Source organism: Belonocnema kinseyi, chromosome 3 (assembly GCF_010883055.1).
Source record: "Belonocnema kinseyi isolate 2016_QV_RU_SX_M_011 chromosome 3, B_treatae_v1, whole genome shotgun sequence".
Classification (NCBI taxonomy): domain Eukaryota; kingdom Metazoa; phylum Arthropoda; class Insecta; order Hymenoptera; family Cynipidae; genus Belonocnema; species Belonocnema kinseyi.
Window position 1 is genome coordinate 60,666,639 of NC_046659.1, and position 7,074 is coordinate 60,673,712.

At 28.7% G+C, this 7,074-nt stretch overlaps 1 protein-coding gene across 7 annotated transcripts in view; it reads left to right on the forward strand.

Annotated features, from left to right (window-relative positions):
• The first annotated feature begins 2,304 nt into the window (after positions 1–2,304).
• The window catches only part of LOC117168704, a 44,880-nt gene continuing 40,110 nt past the window's right edge, over positions 2,305–7,074 (forward strand). For 5 of the 7 annotated variants that reach the window (XM_033354396.1, XM_033354394.1, XM_033354400.1 and 2 more), the window contains exon 1: positions 2,306–2,478. The gene's annotated coding sequence lies outside the window, so the exon portion shown is untranslated. Of the gene's footprint in view, positions 2,479–7,074 lie in introns of all 7 variants that reach the window. The other 2 variants (XM_033354395.1, XM_033354397.1) reach the window with 1 other exon arrangement.

Here is a 7,074-nt window from a genome sequence, read left to right on the forward strand (position 1 = left end):
ACAAAAGTAACTAGGAAAAATTTACATTTTGAAACGATAACGATAACTAGTTACTTTATTGTGATGTAATCGTAACGATAACTAGTCCTTTTTAAAAAGTAAATTACCCAGCACTGATTGGAATCAATCTTCCTGACAAATGTGGAATTTTTGAATTTTCTAGACTGGTTTAGTTATTAATTGGACATCCTAAGAGTATCCCAGATAGGTCTAGAGCGTTTTCTACAATATTGCTGGTAACATTTTTTCAAATTTCTGGAAATATCTCCAGTGTCTTTGGAACATTCTGGAGTGGTCTGGAATTTTCTAGAATATTCTGTAATATCCTTGATATTACGTGGAAACATTGTAAAAAGCTGGATTTTACAGGAAATTTATTGATGCTGGAAATGTACAGGATTTTAGTTCTTAAGCGGGAGCTTTTAAAAATATTTTATACAAGAAGTAGGATACAAATTTTATTTGGTTTTTAAATCACCGGATTTTCACTCAATTTTCGAACAAAAATTACAATTAAAATTATTAATTATTAATCAAAATATAGAAATATTATATTAATTAGATTTAATAATTTAATCAATTGATAGATTAAATATTATATTATACAATGTTTTTTACTGATAAGTAATCACTATAAACATAATTAACAAGTTAAACAAAATCTTTTTAATCTCTTGGAAGTTCAACTAATTAAAAACTCTAAAAAAAACGTATGAAGTCATGATATTCAAATTTAAAAAAAATATACAAAAGTCAAAATTATGTACCTATTTAGTTCAATGGCGTTTGAAATAATGTTTAGAGCTTCTATTTAAATTATTTGTTTTCTATTGATATCGTATTTTTAGCTCATCTTTATTAGCAGAATGTTCTAAAATTGATTAGCAAAACTTTTCCAAAACTTTTATGGTATATTACGGCACTTTTCAACTGAGAAATAAATTTTTCCAGTCATAAATAAGCAAAAAATTTTTAATTATAAAGGCAGATGTAGAACATATTCAGCCGGGAGATGTGAAATTGCCCGCATTCTAGTTTCTAAAAGATTCGCCTGAAACGAAAAAACAAAACAGTTTCTTGAAGTTTTTATTCATAGCTTCTGTGTGAACCAAAAAAATAATCATTTTTGAGAAAATGGAGTCCGTTTAAAATAAAAAGTTGATTTTCACTCAAAAATTTGTATGAAATTGTTTAAAAAATAATTGTTTAAAATTTGTTTCCCAGTTCAGAGAGATTCATACAGAAGACAGCATTTAAACTGTTTGTGTATGCAAGGAGAACTCAATTGGTCAAATACTTTTTGAGTTATCTTCCGGGCAATTATGAAAAATATGAAACCGAGAAAAACGAGTTTAAAGATTTACATGTTGAAAAAGGGCATCATCGACACGCTAGCGCGTGGCGCCCTGGGCGCCTTATAGGTGTTAAAGAATGCACTTGCGACTCTGAAACTGTTACAGCATGTTTTTGGGATGGCAAGCTTCCACTTAAGCAAAAACAAAAATCGATTTTTTGAAGCCGTTGAATGGGTTGCCCCCTTAAAGGAAATTATGTTTCGTGTATATTATTATTAACCCTATTTTATTAAAGTAAACTTCTGTAAATTGTCACAAAAATTGTTATGTATAAGAAATTAATTTTGAAATTAAATGTGGACGAGAATTTCCAAATATTACGGGAAATGTACTTGAATTGTATCCAAGGTCTGAACACCCTGTATTAGCTTCTTCGGCTTGCCCACGTTTTATAGTCTTCAAAGATTCTAATATCCTAGCACTCAACTACTCATAGCTCCGTAGTATTTTTCACTCAGAAATATAAAATTTTCTTTTCCTGTTATTCAGCGTCATCCCTCTATTGTCCAGACGCTCGGCGTCAATTCAACATACATAAAACATCGCGTCGCGACGCTCGGCGCCCTGTCTACTTTTCCCTTCTTCCATAAAAAAATCTCTCCAAAATTTGTTCTTCCCCTCCTAGAATAAATTCATTGAGTACGCCATCCACGAGAAGATACCGCCCTTCAAGGTCTCTTCTTGTTCGAAGCTGAAGATGACATCATCCCTTATTAATGGGGGATAGCTTCGTGCAGACTTTCAAGAGCTCTGCTGTATAGTGGGCAATAGTGTAGGTGCTTTATTGTAGTATGTGCACACTGGATCGATAGCGCGCCTGCACATAGAACGTTTTTTTCAAAGTGTGGGTGTTGATCGAACACTACCAGGGCTGAACAAGTGGTAGTGGCTAGGTGGGGATGCCACTTTCGCCGACAGCGTGGCGGCAGTAGATTCAGACTGTTAGCATCAGTCACAATCGGTTTTAATCCAAAGTCAGACCGGGAATGATAAAAACTGGAAAAAAATGTAGGACAGTAGAAAAAAGCATCAATTTGGGCGAGTTTTGTCTTTCTGTTTGTGAGGTGCTTCGCCCTTTTGTGAGGATGGATATGAATTCTGGAATACCTACTTAATTAGAGAGGTAATCGATTGTTTTAGAATTTCCTCCTAGGGTCCTTTTGATCAAAATCAGATCTTGCCAGATAATAATGAATTAGAAAGATTTTTGTGAATATTAAGGAGCGTTTGACCAACTGGATTTCCAACCAAAAGGCTTATGCTGTTATCAGGATCTACTATTTTGAGGAATTGTGTGAATAATAGTATCTTTGTCAAGTAATTGGGGTTTATTTTCGTTGAATGTATGGCGTGAAAAATTAAATGAATTTAATATGAATTTAACTTAATTCAGGTAAATGAAACTGAATTAAATGTAAATTTATAATTTATGAAATATAAAATTGAACTAAAGTGAATTTAGTTTAATTTATCTTGGAATGAATTGAATACCTGCCCAGAAAGTGAAGGAGGAATTAAAGGCATTAATTGCAGTTACTTAAAACTGATTTGAAGTAAATTTAACCAAATTCTAGTTAATTTAACTGGGTTTAAGATAAAACTAAATTAAAGTAAATTAAAATGAATTTAAGTGAATAAAATTTTAATAAATTAGGTCAAATTAAATTCATATAAATATTTTTGATTTTTAGTTATTTCTAAAAAAATGCAGGTGAATTTAAGAATAGTCCAATAGAACTCGAGTGAATGGAACTGGATTAGAAAAGTACATATGAACCTAAGCGAATTTAACCGAATTTCAGTAAATTTAATTGAATGAAGAGAAGAGCAATTAAAAATTAAATAAAGTAAACTTAATTGTATTTCAGTGATTTCTGAATAAATTCAAGTAAATTTATGAATAATATTTAACCGAATTCTAGTAGATTCAAATGGATTTAGAATAAATCGGAATTCAAGTGAATTTAACTGGATTTACATTTAGTCTAAATTAAAGAGAATTTGACAGTAAATTATAGAGAAACTGCCAGTAAATTAAAAAAAAATATCTGGGTTTAAAAATGAATTCGAAGAATTGAACTGAATTTCACTGTATTAATTGGAAAATATGAACAATTTCAAGGTGAATTTAAATGAATTTCAGGAAATTTAATGTAAATTCAATAAAAATCTAAATTTAAACCAAATTTGCTGAATTGCAGTTAAATAACTAAATTTCAATAAATGTAATCAAAGTCTAGTACATTTAACTTGGTTTAAGATAAAACTAATATAAATTAAATTAAATTTAAGTGAATATAATCGTATTAAACAGGGCAAAATTAAACTAATTTTAAATAAATGTAATTGACTTTAAAATATTTTTAACAAAATTTAAGTGAATTTAAGAATAATCCCACTGAATGGAACTGGATTTAAGGAACATTTTAAATCTAGTGAATTTTAGTAAATTTGATTAAATTTTTAGATGGTCGATGAGAATTCAATGTAAATTCCAGTAAATTCAATATAAAACAATGTAAATTGAACTGAATTCCATTGAATTTAAATGAAGTTAAGATAAATCAGAATTCAAGTGATTTCGAGTAAAATAAAAAAGAATTTCAGAGAATTGAACAGTAAGTGACATAAAAGCCAATATAATTTTCAGTAAATAGGAAATAAAATTTAAGTTATTTGACCTGAATATTGAATATAAATTTATCTGCATTCAAGAGAATTAAACTCAATCCCACTGAATTACTTGCAAAATATTACTGAATTCAGGTTGGTGTTCAAGTTAATTTCAGTTAATTTTATTGGATTCAAAGTAAATTTGAAGTCAAGTGAATTAAACGGAATTGATGTTAATTCAATTGAACTGAAAGGGTTTAAAATTCTAAGGAAATTCAACCGTGTTCCAAATAAATTTAACTGACAATGGATTACAAATCTGAATCCAGTGGATTCGAAATAATGCAAGAGAATTCACTTGAATTCTTAAAATAAAAAATGAATATGATTGAATAACAATAAAACTTTACTTTTAAACTAAAAAACATCATGTATACGAACTTTCCCTTAACTTTGGAGTTCAAATCGACTACTAAATTAGATTTATTGATTTTGATTCTTTACTTCGGTTTTAAATTCCAAAAATAAAACTTAAGCTTACAGCAAGAAATGATTGTTTTTTAAAGCTTTTTAAAAGGCCAACTTACGGAAAATAAATCTTTTCTTATCCAGAAGGAACACATTGTAATATTTATGAGTCATTATACAAGCGAAAAGAAATTTATGGCTGTGAATAGTCGTAGATTGTTAGAATAGGAACTTCTCAGGCTTTTTTCTTGGTTTCAATAGGCTTTCTTTTGAACGGATTTGGCCAGTTCAAATTTCTCGATATAACATCTTAACAAATGAATTTAAGTTTTAAGAGAACTACATAAACCTGTTGCCATTACTTTCAAAAGCCGCATCATATGGAGTGACTTCGACCAGTTTGACGAGTTTTTCAGCCGGGTCAGAACAAAAGTTCTAGAATACATTCAAGGATAAAAAAAGCGTAAAAAAGTAACAAGACGGGTTAAACGTATTTTGCAATGTTCAACTCTCACGGCAAAAAAAAAAAGAATATAACAGCTGCTTTTTGCTCATAATATTATTTGTGGTCGAAATGTAATATAACGGAAACAAAAAAAATTATTTATTTTGTGAATGGTCTTTTTAATTTGTCGTTTATATAATTTTAGTAATTGAATTTTCTACTGAGGACTCAATAAATTGTCTAAAAAATTTAATAAAACATTTAAAAATGGTAAATTAATTTTGAAGTTTGCCAGAGTAGGTGTTATAAGAAATCACAATTATTCACTATGCGCAAGTCTCATTATTCTCGTACTTACGGTAGTAACGCAGAGATAAGGTAAAAATGCAGTTACATACTTACACACATATACATAATACAAAACAAAGCCACGATACCATACCGTTGTTTGTTAAACTAAAAGTTTTAGTCAAAATACATTTGAATTCCTTAGGACGATTTAGTTTAAAATTCGAAAATTTTAAGTAATTTTCTATTGATGGATGAAAATTAAGCACTACAAATATCTTTATTTTTATTTTAAAAATTCAGAATTTTAGACTTACTTTGGCAACATTTCCAAATTTTTAGTTATAATTTATTCTAATAGTTAAAAAAATATTAATTGAAACACTAATGTCGATAATTATAATAAAATTGATTAGATAATCGATTTATGATAAAGATTCAAAAACTGATTTAGGAATAGTTTTCTGAGATTGAAATTGGAAGAAAATGTCAAATTCCGAAGTTGAAGACACTCTATTAGCTAAATATATAGAATCGATCAAACATTTATTAAGAGAGTTAAAATTAATGGCTCTATACTAAAACCTGATGGTTGCGAGCTGTGAACAGTTACGATTTTTTAATCGAAGGTCGAAGTTCGCAGTGCTCGTATCAATTCAGTGAGGTGATCATCGTCTAAAAATAGAGTGCACATCTTGTTCTTATTAATAGTATTGTTTTATAAATCAAGATATGATCAATTCATACTTGAATATATGTATATCTGTCATTATGGGAAGGGCACTTCATATTCTTATTGTTAGCTAAATTGATCTGTTACGGCTAAAAAAACATCGAATTTTTTATATTTTAAAATAAAGTAGTATAAGAATACAAATGTTTATTTATGACTATTAATAATTAATTGAATACGGAAATTAAAAGTTGTTTTAAATGTTGATTCAATATTTATATTGTTTTTTATGCTTCCAGCCAGTAAAGTTATTTTTATCGTGATTGCCTTCTCGAATACAAACTTATATTTCCTGCGCAATAATCCCATTGAAGTTTGCTCTCACTTTCCCTCTTCAATAATTTGCAGTGTTAATCTTTAATCTGGCTTTTGTGTCGACGAGAGTGAAATTCAGCGCGAGTTGCTAAATTCTTGCGATTTTTAAATTTAATACAAAATATGTGGTTATTTATAAATATTCCGGATATTTTAATTATTTCATATAAATTAAATGACTAAATTACAAGAAGTTTTCTTAGTTGAATAATTAATTTTTTTCGGTGTAATAAAAACTTCGACTCTTAAAATTTAAAAACGTTTCTACTAAAATTATTTTCATTAAAAAAAAACATTTTAAAAGGATGATAAATTTTCTTTTAGAGACCAATATAAATTCGGGCTAAAATATCTGAAAAAACAACATTTTCCAGATTAATAATTATTCGAATTAAAAATTCTATGATTATGGTTAGAATAATTTATTAGTCTAGAAAATTTCGTTTACTTTCAAAGTTTCCAAAAAGGGACAGTTACATTTCTCTATGATGTAGTTTAAATGTCAAGGTCTTTGATTCGAAAGCAGAAATATTTAAAATTCGCGTTGAATTCAAATAGCCCCTAATTTAGAAAAATTTGCATTTTAGACCAGACAAAATTAAAATTATAAGTTTTAAAGCATCGAAGTTCAAAAATCAATACCTCAACATGGAATTCTTAATTAAGCGCACTTAAATGGTTATAGCCATGCAATTTCGAAATTTTAATTGCACAAACTTTTCCTTAACTTAGACAATTTTATTATTCCCAAATTCTACGAGGGTGGATTGATAATTTTCCGGCCTGACCAAGAGATGGCGCCACTAGGCCTACCTTGAGGTGGCGTTCTATAGTACCATCCTTAGATAGCTTGTAGC